The sequence below is a fragment of the Falco punctatus genome (assembly GCF_963210335.1).
Source record: "Falco punctatus genome assembly, chromosome: 3".
Classification (NCBI taxonomy): domain Eukaryota; kingdom Metazoa; phylum Chordata; class Aves; order Falconiformes; family Falconidae; genus Falco; species Falco punctatus.
Genome location: NC_137582.1, coordinates 84,727,262 through 84,740,946, shown reverse-complemented (window position 1 = coordinate 84,740,946; position 13,685 = coordinate 84,727,262).

Below are 13,685 nucleotides of genomic sequence, written 5' to 3'. Positions count from 1 at the left end.
GTCATAAAAAGCAAATCAAATTCTAAAATTTAGTAGGAAAAAATAGAGAATATAAGAACAATGCTATATTATTGTACAAATCCATGATGCAGCTGCATTTTGAGTGCTGTATGCAGTTTCTGAACTAGTCTGTCATCTCAAAATGGATATATTAGAACTGGAGAAAGTTCAGGACAAGTTAAGAGGTATGGCTGAAGGTGTATGTGTAAAGGATTAAATAAAACCATTCAGCTTAACTGAGAAGGGTCTATAAATTTCCTGATAAAGGGGTTTAGAAATTCATAAGTGAGGTAGAAAGCATAGATCAATTATCTGGTGTTACTTACCATAAAGGCATGAAGGGGATATCAAAAAAGCTGGAAGAAAGAAAGTATAAAATGTCTACCCTCAAGCTCTTATAATTAGCAAGATAGATTATATAATAAGTGCAATGATGATGATGATGGTGATGATGATGATGATGATGATGATGATGATGATGATGATGATGATATCTAAGAGTCCTAGCTGTGGATCAGTGTACGTCTAAGTTTATGAAAACAGAAAAATAACTTCCTCCTTTAATCTTTTATCTGTATTTCTAGATGGTGAATATTCCATGTTTCACCATGCTAAAGGTTACTAGTCTTCACTTTAAGATTGTTACCTTTAAACTTTTTAAAATTTATTGCTTAAGATTTAGAAACAGTTCCTACAGCTTTGATTTCCTTTAATAGCTGAGATAATTTAAGTAATATGTGAAAATTATAACCAAAATCGTAGGAATTCTTGATTTCAGTTAAAACTGTAGTCATACTTATCCAGTAAGTGTATAGTAATTTTACAGTATCATACTGAAGTTACTGATTTGAATGCAGACAAGTTATGAATTTCAAAGATAATTGTCTACACAAGTTGCACTGCTACAATACCAGTTTAGTGAGACACTGATGATAAATTATTTGATATATCAGGGTGAAAATACCTAGTGTTCAGGAATCTCTTTTGTCTTCATCTATGCTGTCATAGGCTAGCAACTTTCAGGACATTTTTTTAGGACTTGTCTGTCTCATCTGGCCTTTGAGGAGTAATATAAAAAACATGATAGCAGATAAGCCACTGGCATAAGACTGTCATTTACAAGGTCTGAGCTAGTTGCACTATACCATCCTGTTGTAAACACCAGTGCATACTAGAATCTGTGGTTCCTTCTTCAGGATTTTAAATTGAACACACTTTTGGTAAAAATATGTAGTTTAAGTACTTTACATCAGAACACATGGAATTCAAGCAGTCTCAAGCTTAAATATCCATCTAAGGGAATAGGAAGTATGTAGAAATCTTTCTATTGCTTTGTGTAGTAGCTTTCAAACCCACCAAATGTGAAATCTTTTCAAGTCCAAAATTATTCAGGTCACAGTATGCCTCCGTAACAGTTTGAACTGTTTGAACAGTGCTGGGTGAAGAGAGACGTATTCCTTGAGATCATCTATATTGTGTCCTTTCCATAGAATTTGGGAACTGTTTTGAATAGCAAGGATAGGCTTAAACATTTTCCCTCAATAAAATATTTTCTAGCTTTTTAAAGTGGTATTAAATGGCAGGTATTGCTATTACTTTTAAGGTTTTGTTCAGCTGAAAAGGAAGAGGCCTGTAAAAAGGACAAAGCTGCATATTACTTCCCAACCCATGTAATACATCAGACTACTCAAGAATGAGTGAAAATTTGCGGAGTGGGTGAGTTGATTTGCCCGTCATGGTTTTCAACAAGGTGGAGGAGAATGCTTCTTTTTTATGCAAAAAAAACACACACAGAGAACAAGAAAAAAGTCAAGAATGTCGTTATAAGAACAAAAGGGAAATTAACTGATAGTACCTGTGGCTCCACACTAATTAGAAAGATGTTTCTAGTTGTGAGTAAAGATGAGTGTCCTTGCTGACAGTTTCCTACAGTGTTTATGGAAATAAGACTTTGTACATCCTTAATCCACAAATAAGATTGCTTTGAAAGCACTTCCCATTTATCATTTCCTAACGCTTGCTTGCCCTCAAATTTGTAGTTTGCTCATAGGTTAATAACATAACTAATTAATAACTCAATACAAATGTTCTGTGAAATAAACACTTTATAACTTTATCAGATTCTTCTGTTTGAAAGTCCTATTTTTAGGGTGCAGGTGGATTTTAATTTTTTTTTTTTTTATTTATTTTTTTTTTTTTTCTTTTTTAGCAGTGATTTTGAACATCATTACTAAAATAAGGAACTTGTAGTGTTTTTCTGATAGCACTTACTAAACTGTGCCTTTAAAGTTTTAGGAACAGCTCCTGAATGCCACTGGGATCTGTAAGAGCTCAGATCTAATTTCACCTGGTATTTTATAGGATCATGTCATCTTTATAGTTCCCAAAATGTGGGTTTATAAAACATGCTCTTAATATACTGTGAGACAAGGATTTAAAATTCACTACATCTCTTACACAGCCAAGCTCAAAATTACGGACCTGCTTCTACAAAGTCTTCTCATCTTGCTATCCATTAACGTGCATCAAAGACTGGGACAGTCTGATTCACAGATCAGTACCGTACTTCATAACCAGAGTTTTATATTTCTTGCATATTTGGATCCACTGTGCATCTTCCCAGAGAACATTGATCTAAAATTATTACTTTTCTGTATTTTCGAAACCATTGCTAAATACTCAGCCCATTTTTATAAGGAAGCCTAAAAACTAGGTTGCAAATGTATTTCCCCATTTTCAGAGAAGCATTCTTAAATTGAATTTCTTTTATTTAGTGTACATGTTGTATTTTCTTGTGACAGTCACTGATTATCTTCAGAAAAATCTACTGGGCTGGCTGTGCTATTTTCCCAGTACCCAATCATGACATCAAAATGGACTATTTATCCCAGAAGCCCAAAAATGTATGACCCAAGGAATCACCATTTTCTTCAAAAAATATTTGGATATATATTCTTATGAGATAAAAAAAAATCTAAAGCCAGATGTGTAGTTTTGTTATCTTAGCAGAATAACAGTTAACTTAAAAAGTACTTCATTAATACCTTTAAAATTGTAAATGTGAATGTTCTGTTGTGTGATCAAAGGTCTGTTTTCATTTATTTAACTGACATACAGAAAAAATTCCCAAACACTAAAGTGGTAGTTGTGGATAGCTAAAGATAACTGGAATGTCAGCCTTAATTGTTCTTTTGGATTTCTTTTTCTTCAAAAAATTATATAGGGCATTATAAAATGCGTGGAAAAGATTTCTTTGTTTGTTTAAGGGGAAAAAGTCTCATCGTGATGTTTGCCTTTTTCACATTTCATATAAACCCCAAAAGCTTGGGATGATTTTGGAAGCTTAACTTGAAGGACTGCACCAGGCCACCTAGGATGAAATTATCTGGGGAATGTGAGCTAAAACAAAGTACCAGAGTTCCCACTGCCCATGTATATGTCCATGTTTTTATACATATATATATATATATATATATATATTTATTTATTTATATATATATGGTAACATTTATAGTAACCGAGGTAAAAGTCAACTGTATTTGGAAATAGGAAGAAAAACTGAAGCAAAGAAATCTCTTCTCCAAGATCTGGAAATCTTCATGAAACACCAAGAATTTTACCACACATTAAGGGGATTCATTAAATTACCCTGGAAAAAAACTGTTGTATACCATTTGAGGTAGCAATGAAAGGTCAAACAGACACTTTGAATCATATATTGAAGCTGCAGTGCTTTTTTCGGGTGGAATGAGGCCTCATCCACTTCAGCAGCATATACATGCCAGCCCCAGTGACTGTGTTCAGGCACATTAGAAGATGGCTAGTCACCTTTCCTGGTTGATGATCTGTCTCATTTTCCAGAACACAAGAACTCTTGACTTTATTTACTTACAGTGAAGAAAAAGCTGAAAGCTGTGAAAAAGAATCATATGTATTTTGAGACAAAACTATGAAATAAACAGGAAAGTAGAAGTTAGTGGTAGGACAGAGATATTAGGCAGTTCCTGTTCAGCTTTCAACCACCAAGGAAGACTGGCTCTGGTGGCACCTCTCCAGCTGAGAATAAACATAAGGATGGGCCACTCCTTTGCACAGAGTGTGTGGGTCCACATCCCTTCTCCCCACTCACTGCAAGGGATTTGGCACAAGAAGAAAGTGTTTCAGAGGGAGAACAGCTAAGCTTCAGCAGTTGCCTGGAGATGTTTAGGAAAGAAGCTATACCTCCACTGAGGCTGTGCTGCTTTGCAACTGGAGAGCTCTATGCAGTCCCTCAACACACAGTCACTAACTCGGCTTTTTGTAACTTGAGCAGTTTGGAGTCATTTGTTTTAGAAGAAGAAGAAAAAATGTTTTAAAGAGAGATGAAATAAGCACATTTGGACAATCAACTGTATATGTAAAGTATTTTTTACTGTATGTTTCTATCAGCCTGTGTCCAAATTCAGATATAAAATGATCTTTTAGTTTGAACATTGTTCAGAAATTCTGATCAATAATAAACCTTTTCTGTAGTTTCTTATTTCTTACTTAGCTGTATCCTTTTACTGACAATTTTAGAAAGCCAAGTCAAAATAACAACGCATTGAGAGAAAGTTCATTGGATCAAAAAAGTTTAATTTATGTTCTGTAAGCAAAAGTTGTTTTTTTATGTTTGCTGTGAAATAAATTGTATTATTGTATGTTTGTTTCTTCTGTTTTCCCCTTTCAGTGTGTTCATTTCAAAAACAATATGATAAACAAAGCCACTGTTGCTTAGCAACTTTAAATATTTCCTTTTTAAACTCAATGCTTATAGTTTTAAATGTAATGTAAGTTCAGTGTATGATAAGCTATTAGAAAATTATTAGTTTCCTCTTTCTTGTACTAATTTATCACAAATACATTTAATGGGTTATTATATCTACTATTTGTCTAAGGGGAAGGAATTTGTCTAAACTATATTCATCCATAGAGATTTTGTTAAAATAACAATTTATTATCCTACATGCTGAACAATTAATTTTTCAGTAATTAACATTTAAGTAAAATTTATTTTCCTTTATGTATATAAAACAATCTTACATCAGTTGACTTCTGTAGTTTAAATATACTCCATGTAGAATGATTCTAGCTTTTATCTCTCTAATGAGTACCCAATGATACAGCCTGTTCATGCTGAGTAGTTACACTTGGATCTTTTTTATTTTTGTGTGTGAAATAAAAGGCTAGACTCTTAGTTACTTATTAGTTCAAGTATATTGAAGTCAGAAGCCATTCATTTTATTCTAGCAGAAGCAGGTCTCCCAACAGCTTTTGCCTGCTAATAAAATCAACCTGTTACTAGTGGCTAGTAGGGATATGTGACCATTAATACAAGTAGGGACATGTGGTTATTATTTTGACTAGCTGTCTTATTTAAAAGCTACTTGCACATATTCAGAAATTGTTTCTTGCAAAATAAAACTATATACAGGTGAGTGTATAGAATCATAGAATCATTGAGGTTGGAAAAGACCTTTAAGATCATCCAACCATTAACCTGACACCGCCAAGCTCACCAGTAAGCCATGTTCCTAAGTGTCACATCCACAAGCCTTTTATATACCTCCAGGGATGGTGACTCAGCCACTATGTCTATTTTCAGGAATTAGAAACCACGGGGCTTTTTAATCAATATCTTATATGTTGGTTAAAACTTAAAAATTGGCTGTGCCTAATGCCCATGTTTAAAACCTTCCTGGAAATAGATTTAGGTAGTAAAACTCTAACAAACCAGAAGACACAGAGTTTTCCTCCTCACTACTAAGTCACACTTAATCTTGGTGGGGGTTGAAATATCTTTTGCATTCCTTTTTTACGGGGAATGATGTTTCTGCATTTTGATGGATTTGTAAGTCACTATTGTGGTTAGAACTGATACTTTCAATGGAGGGAATAAATTACAGAAAATTTCTGTATTGTGACAAAAAGGATTTTCATCACAGGAAAGTAAGGATGGATGAAGGAAACAAGGAAGTGCTTCTTTAGAGTTCATGTTAAACCTGGATGCTTGGTACCTATATTGAAGAAAGGGAAAGACCAGTAGTTCATTATTATATAAAAGTATGCAACTTTTGTGTAAGTGTTCATTACTGTTTTGGGCATTTATAAACCAGCTATTCCCCAAATACCAAGAAGTTGGCAGTAATTTAATAGGCAAAGATGGAAAACATTTCTTCCAATTATTAAGTTATCCTGAGAAGCAATTCAGATAGATTGAGTTTCTGAGCTTTCCTCTGCTGAACTTCTCTTTGAAGAAAAGTAGACCTTCAGTTAACTACCTGGTAGAAGGGCAAAGTTTGGTAGATAATCCTTGCTCAACACCAGCAGTTTAACCCATGCCTCATGTCACAGATAAGTCAGGATTTTCAAATTCCCCAGGTTAGAATCACTGATTATGTTTCCCTCAAATACTTTCTTTTTCTTTAAGTGGAGAGGGAAATAGCTTTGTTAATTTTGAGTAAGAATTGGTATTTTTTACCTATATGGTTTTGCTTTCATTTCGTTCTGACTTCAAAGGGTAGAAAATGTCTAAATAAACTAAGTCATAAGAACCAAAAATGTTGTTAGGACTATTTTGAATCAGAAATTGCAGGCATGAAATAAATATGGATTGGAAATACTTCCTCTCTTAGTCATAAATTATCATTTGAAATTTGGTGAAAAATACTGCCTAACAATTGTACAAGTGTGCAGCCATCCATATCTTACTGATGCTAGAATCTACTAAAGGGAATACAGTTGTGGAATCTAGCATTCTTGTTTTAGAAAATGGACTGTCAAATTGCAGAAAGCTGAGTTACAATATCCTCCATGTCTGTTAAGTTGCCTAACATCAAAATGTTAACCAGAAGCTGAATTAAAAAAAAAAAAAAAAAAAAAAAAAAGTTATTTAAATATTTTAGTTTCAACTTATACAGTTTGTCTCAAGCACATACATGAAAAAAATTCAAATCATAGTGTTTTCTGAGTTAGTTAACAGCTAGATTTGATCAAATATCAATTATACAACAAAATACTATTATCAGTGGTAGCAACTAGGATCATCATTTCCAGAGCTAATGAAAAACTATACAACAGTTTTGAAGCTTAAGATATTTTTATTTGGTAAGTCTTTTAGTAATTTTTTCAACACCAGTAATTTCTCCTTTTCCATTTTTTTCTTTTTAAGACAGTATAAGATTAATAGATATTCTGCAGAATGTTTCATACCAAACTTTCTACAGCCTGATATCTGTTTCAAATATAATTTTGTATGGCTTGCCATTAGCTCTCTGTAGGTATTTTGCAGAGGTCAAGAAAAGACATTTGCCTAAGAAACAAAGGCAGGTTGTGATTCGGGAGAAGATCTCAAAGAGTGCCTAAAGCTCTAATAAGAATTAAACTTACAGTCTCTTTTAAGCCATATCTATCATGAACATCATAATTAATCATTTATCTGAGATTGTCTAGCAGGCCCTCCATCCTTGCAGTTCTGCTTCACGACTTCTCATGAGCCTGAACTGGTGGCTGGTTGCACACCTGCATGTAACTTTCTCCATCTGGATATATTTTGCTCAGCTCAGGCATTCTTCCTAAAGAACATTTACAGCAGTTCAAGAGTATGAGCATTCTTATTCTTCATCTTAGCAGCATCAATTTTTCTTGTCTTTTACCTCAAAGAAAAAAACAGAGAATGCAAAAATACTTTTCGGTACAGACTACTATCTTCACAATGCAAGAAAACCTAAAATATTATGTTAACATTGTTTCTTGAGAAATGAAGAATGGGATATAGGACAAGTTGGTGTGGAAGAGGAAGGGTAGCTCATGCAGCTTTTGCTAATGAAGGATGTAATGAAAGATGTCTCTACATGTTCATACAGAAACTTCCTGATGTAGGGACTTTTATGAGTAAACAATTGACATATTTTTAAAATTTAACTTTGTTAAGCCATATTAGAAGAGATTCAACACCTAGCTTTAGATTCAGATCACATTTGATAATCTTCTAAAACCAGGAAATCTCAACAAATTTCCTCCAAAAATACCAACAAATGAAGTTAAAAATAAAGATTTCTGATGAACAGGACAACTAACAGAAAAAGAATGAAATCTTGCACATTCACAATTTGGGAAAAAAGCAATTTTTGAGATAGTGATTTAAGAAAACTATTGTTTAAAAAACAAAGTTAGACTTATTTCCTTGAACAGAATTTCTTTTAAATTCCTACCTATAAAATATTTTTTCCTTCACAGCAATATTTTCTGCAAATGTTCAAAATCTATCTTGAAGCACATTTGTTCTTCCAATTCAGTTAATTTTTATTAAGATCTTTTATGCTTTTAGATCTCTTGCTATTGTTAATCCCAGAAAATGGTTTTATGACTTCTGTGGAAGAAGTCTTTCTGCTAATTACTACTATTGGGTATAAAGTTGCCAATCTGGAAGGGGTAAAAATTAAATACAGAACTATTTATCCAGTCCACTGCTGCTCCTGTTTTACTGAAGTCAACAGTTGTTGGGATATGATTATCTATATGAATTAAAATATAAAAAAATACTTAATATTTATATTTTATAAAGTAGGTTTCACATTCTTCACGCTTTGTTCCTCCTGTCCCTCCTTTTTTTTTTTTTTTTTTTTTTTTTTTTTTTTGTGGTTTTATTGGGTTTTCTTTCATTCACACTTGGTACAAAAACCTAGTCTTAGTCATGCAATGATTACAAAGAGATCATCTCAATGCTTAAAATGAAATGCTTTGCTTAATCAGGTCCATAGTGTTTGGTACAAGACCTATCACTTGAACTGCATTTCAGGATTTATTACTGACCTTCAAAACCAGAAGTTACATATATAAATTGTGCACCTTTAGGTGAGTATATCTTCAGTTTTCTGCTGTTATGCCACTGTGTCCCATCACCTGTCCTTAATAGTTTTCATTTCTCTTCTGGCTCTTTCCTTCCCTCTATACACGAGCTCACACACCTTGTAGTTCCCACCATAAGCTTTGTGGTCTTTAAGTGACCAACCTCAGGCATTTATTTTCCCTATTCTACACCAAAAAAATCTCTCTCCTATAATCCCCAAATAATCAGCCTTAAAACACATGCAGAAGTGAGTCTACCTCTCTCAAGACAGGTTTTAATAAGTGACCAAAGGAACACAGCAGTTAACTGCTTATCCAAAGAAAGAATTTCACAGGAACTATCTGGTATAGATTTTCTGGTATGACAATCTGTACGTATGTGGAACTTCTCTGCACTATGGAGTCTTTAATGGATTGCAAAATGAGATTTGCAAAATAATAAAAAATCTTTTCCCCTTTAACCACAGCATCAACAAAAATTTAGTCCATGTGACACTTATTTAGTTGACCAAGTACCAAGCTGTACCATAAACTAATTACACAGTATAGGTACTCAAAGCATTTCTCACTTCTTGGACATCCTAGTCCCGAAGAAGTGCTGATATCTGAAGGCAGCAGTTCTTGCATGTAAAACTCATGTAGTACTTAAGACATCTTCTGCATATTGAAATGTTCTCTTCAAAATTCTTTGATGCAAAAAAATATTGCTTATTCATTGGCCCATGCTTATATTTGTTCATTGCTTCTTTAGCAAAATGATGGAAAATATTGCCTACAGAGACCATTTGTAACTCCCAGTAAAGTTCCAGTTCCTCAGAATATTCTGCTAAAGTTTCACATCTTCCCGTTTATTTCAATCATTAGATGGAATACAGTCCATCTGCAGTTAATACTTGAGATTTGCGAGACATAAAACTCCAGAAAAGAATACATGTTTTTCCAAGTTTGCTACCTTCCCTAACAGTTTAATTGTGTATTAGTTATGAAAAACTTTAGAAATGGCCAAAGAGAAAGTTGGGACAAAAAAATAATGTTAAAGTAATTTTGCTGTCTCTGTTCTAGCCCTTGTTTAATTTTGTGCTTTAAAAACAACAACAACAACAACAACAAAAAACCAAAACAAATACCTTGACATTTTGAATGCAAAATACTCTTCAAAATTACAGGTTTTCTTTTCAAAGTGGTCAAAATTAGAGACCTGTGATCTGTTTCATTTTAAGTAAATCTCAATTTTCTAACCAAAAACATATTTCCAAATTAAAAAAAAAAAAAAAAAAAAAAAGCATTTCTTAATGTATCAGTCTTTATTTTATCTTCCTTCAGTATCTCTACTTGTGAGATCCATGTTCTAACTTTCTTCCTGTAAGCTTGTTCCTGCATCTTTCTGGTAGAGTTCATGGATGTGGTTTTTTTTTTTCCTTCCCTCTTCTGCTTCCTTCAGAATGTCATTAATGTATCTATGAAGGACTTTACATTCTTTTGAATTCTGAAAAGATAAATTGTAACTATTCTGCTTTCATTTTCAATTTGATTTTTCTTCAGGTAGTACTCTAATCTGTGAAGTGTTAAGTGTCACAGCAGATAAGCTAAGTTGTAAATTGGATTTTTTCTTATCCATATATTTATCTTCCAGAATTTCCTTTTTCATTGAGTCCTGCAGAAACACACATTTAATTCTTCCCATTCATTCATCAGTGTTAGTTCATCATTCAGATAATCAGAAGTCTGCTCCTAGAAAGGAAAAATGCATGTCATATGTTTTATGAAAAGTAAGCTCTTTGAGTTCAGATCCTTTTTATTGCAGCTGAAGGGGAAAATGTTTGCTCGGAACAAAAAGAAAAAAAATAATGATGAAATCTTTATGAGAAAATTAAATACCTCCTGGGAATTAAATGAAAGTCAGTAGAAAGGCTTCTTCTGTGAAGCTGTTGTATCACCTCCCAAGAGGCTGAAATTGTCTTATTTAGCTTCCGGGAGGTACCACACAGAATTATTTCTGCCCTAAGAGAAAAACTCCTATTAATATGAAATCATTTAATGATGAATTTTTTTTGTACCCTTAATGATAAAAGCTAGAACAATTCTCCCTGCAGGCTAACAAAATACGAAAGTATCATTTCTACATGGTTTCAAAATGTGTGCCTGCATCTGTGTGTGGTATGTACACAGAACAGAAGCTACAAGAAAATATAGGTCCAGATTTTTAAGTGCTGATAGCTGCCATCATCCCATAGGTTTCAATTACTGGAAGACCTGATCTGATACTTTAAGATAATGTCACTCACTCTAGACAAAGCAGGAAACTTTCTAATTACAAAAATAACTATGAAAGGCAGAAGAAATTTCAGTAGCTGAATGGCATGGTTTTTTAAAGCAGTACAATGAAAACCAATTGAGTGCCCAGAATGTTCTGCTAATATGATCTAGCAATTATGTGTTTCTCACTTTCTCTAAGATTTAAGGAAGCTACCCAGCTTTCAATCATAAAGCCATATAGAAGGATTTTATATTCTATAAACCGTTCTTCTGACTGTGTCTCTGATGATGCTCTAAACAGTATGGCTCATAGTTATAGACATCTGATACCAGGCATTTTCTGTGCCACCTACCCAGTGTGGACAGATAAGGGCTGAGTAATATTCATGAGTTAAGAACAAACACCCATTAGATAATACTTACTCATTTCTGAAGGTATAAGGAGACTAGATATTCCCTTCTTTCCACAAAATACAGTATTAGTCTTCTTTCACAGTATGCAGAAAATACTCATGTTAGGACATCATTGTTAAAACCTTGATGTCTTCTCTTCCTCCCCTTTGTAAAGGTTTGGCTAGGAGGCCTTTCAGTCAGATTTGACCAGTCATGATTATGATGCATGCCACATAAACCATGTGCAGCACGGTTATAGGAGAGAATTTCATGTCTCAAAATAAATTACTTATTATTATCAGAACTGCTGCAAGAAATGGTGCAAGCTGGCTGGCTGTCTTGGTAAGCTTACAAGCTGTTTGGCTAGTTTGGTGTTTCTCCCCAGTTTGTCACTGCTGCTGCTCGTACTCTTCAACATCAACGATACTTGCTACAATTGTCATTTTTCAGCAGTTACCAGCTTGGTTTCCTTAAAGTGGCAATTCCATATTGTTTCCTAATAATCAAAGAACAAGTGATTTATAAATTTATAAATCGCTTGTCCCATCTAAGATTCATCAAAATCAAGAAAGAGTAAATGCACTGTTTTTTACCATTCTCAAATTTATTTGCTATTTCAGTCAGTTCCAGAATACATTGTGTTGTCACTTGCAGGTTTGCACAGCATTCAAAAACAGTTAATTCAATTTATACTCAGTATAATTTGATTCTTGATGTCGCAATTATAAATCACATAGAATTTCTTCTGCTTCCTGATTGGATGAAAGTAACTTAGATTCTATTGTGAAAATGCTGTCTTTATGTGCAGAATTACCTTTTCTTCCTTCCTTTTGTAATTTGCTGGTTTAGGAACATTTTTCTTAGTAAGCTCATTTTCTAGGGTATTTTCAGGAAAAAAAGGAGGTAATAGACACCACAAAGCTATTCAAATTTTACATCTAAGTAACATGCAACCAAAATATTTTAGACAAAATTTCCCAAGGTTACTGAAAAATACGCAACATATATCAAAGAATTAGGAAAAGATGAAAAAAAATTGGCTCCCAAGACCTCTCTGTGGGTGCATGTGTGTGTGTGCATGCGCATGCACATATGATTTGGAAATAGCTGGAAAATATTTGAAGGAGAGCCAGCGAATAGTTAACAATTATTCATTGTGTATCACGGTGGTACTGTATGTGATTAATTCATTTGGTTTTGGTGTTTTTCTTGGAGGACTACAAATGCATCTATAAAATATGATTTCTTACATGTCAGTGTTCCAATCCTAGTTTTTTTTTTGTTTGGAATTAGAGTCAGATTGCTGACGTATTCTGCAAAGTCTTTACTCATTTCAGTAGTTTGGTCATAACAGCATAAAATTTCCTGTCAATAACGATTTGAGAGATTTTTGTTTCTTAGGATCATACAATAATTCGGGTCGTAAGGGACCTCCAGTGGCCACCTACTCTATCCTCCTGTTTTATTTTACATTGTACAGAATTTGTAGTGTTTAGTGCCTAATATTCTGGCAATTTTAAGATAGGACTTTTGTAGAGTATACAAAGAAATGAAAAATTCAAGTCTTAAATTTGTATTTAAAACATTAACATTTAAAGTAGAAGTGATGCAAAATAAGGGGACGTAAAGCAAAGTGTGTTGCGTTTAGTTGCCCAGAATACTAATCTGTGCAAGTATCCTTAAGGGACCCTATTCATGAATCAATACTGTAGATGTATACTGTATAATTGCACACAATAAAGTGATCCCTGCCCCCAAGGCTTTTAAAGGTGTATAGTCTACACACAAAAGAGACAATGGTACATAATATTACATAAAACTTTAATAATCAACATGACCATTTCTTTCACACATTATCAAACTAATGATTATAATGGGTTTTATAAAAACTCCACAGCAAAGTAGTGTATGAAGGAAAGGTTTTTACGAAGATGGATGGTAGAGAAGTTTGTAAATACTTATATGGAACTTATGCAATGGGTTGACATACTCTGGCAGCAAGACACTACCCAGACGCTCTCTCACTGCCCCTCCTGAACAGGGCAGGGAAGAAAATAAGATGCAGAAGCTCCTGGCTTGAAGTAAAGATCACTGACCACTTACCATCACAGGCCAAACAGACACAACTTGGGGAAAATTCAGATAACTTAACCAACTAAAAATAGAGT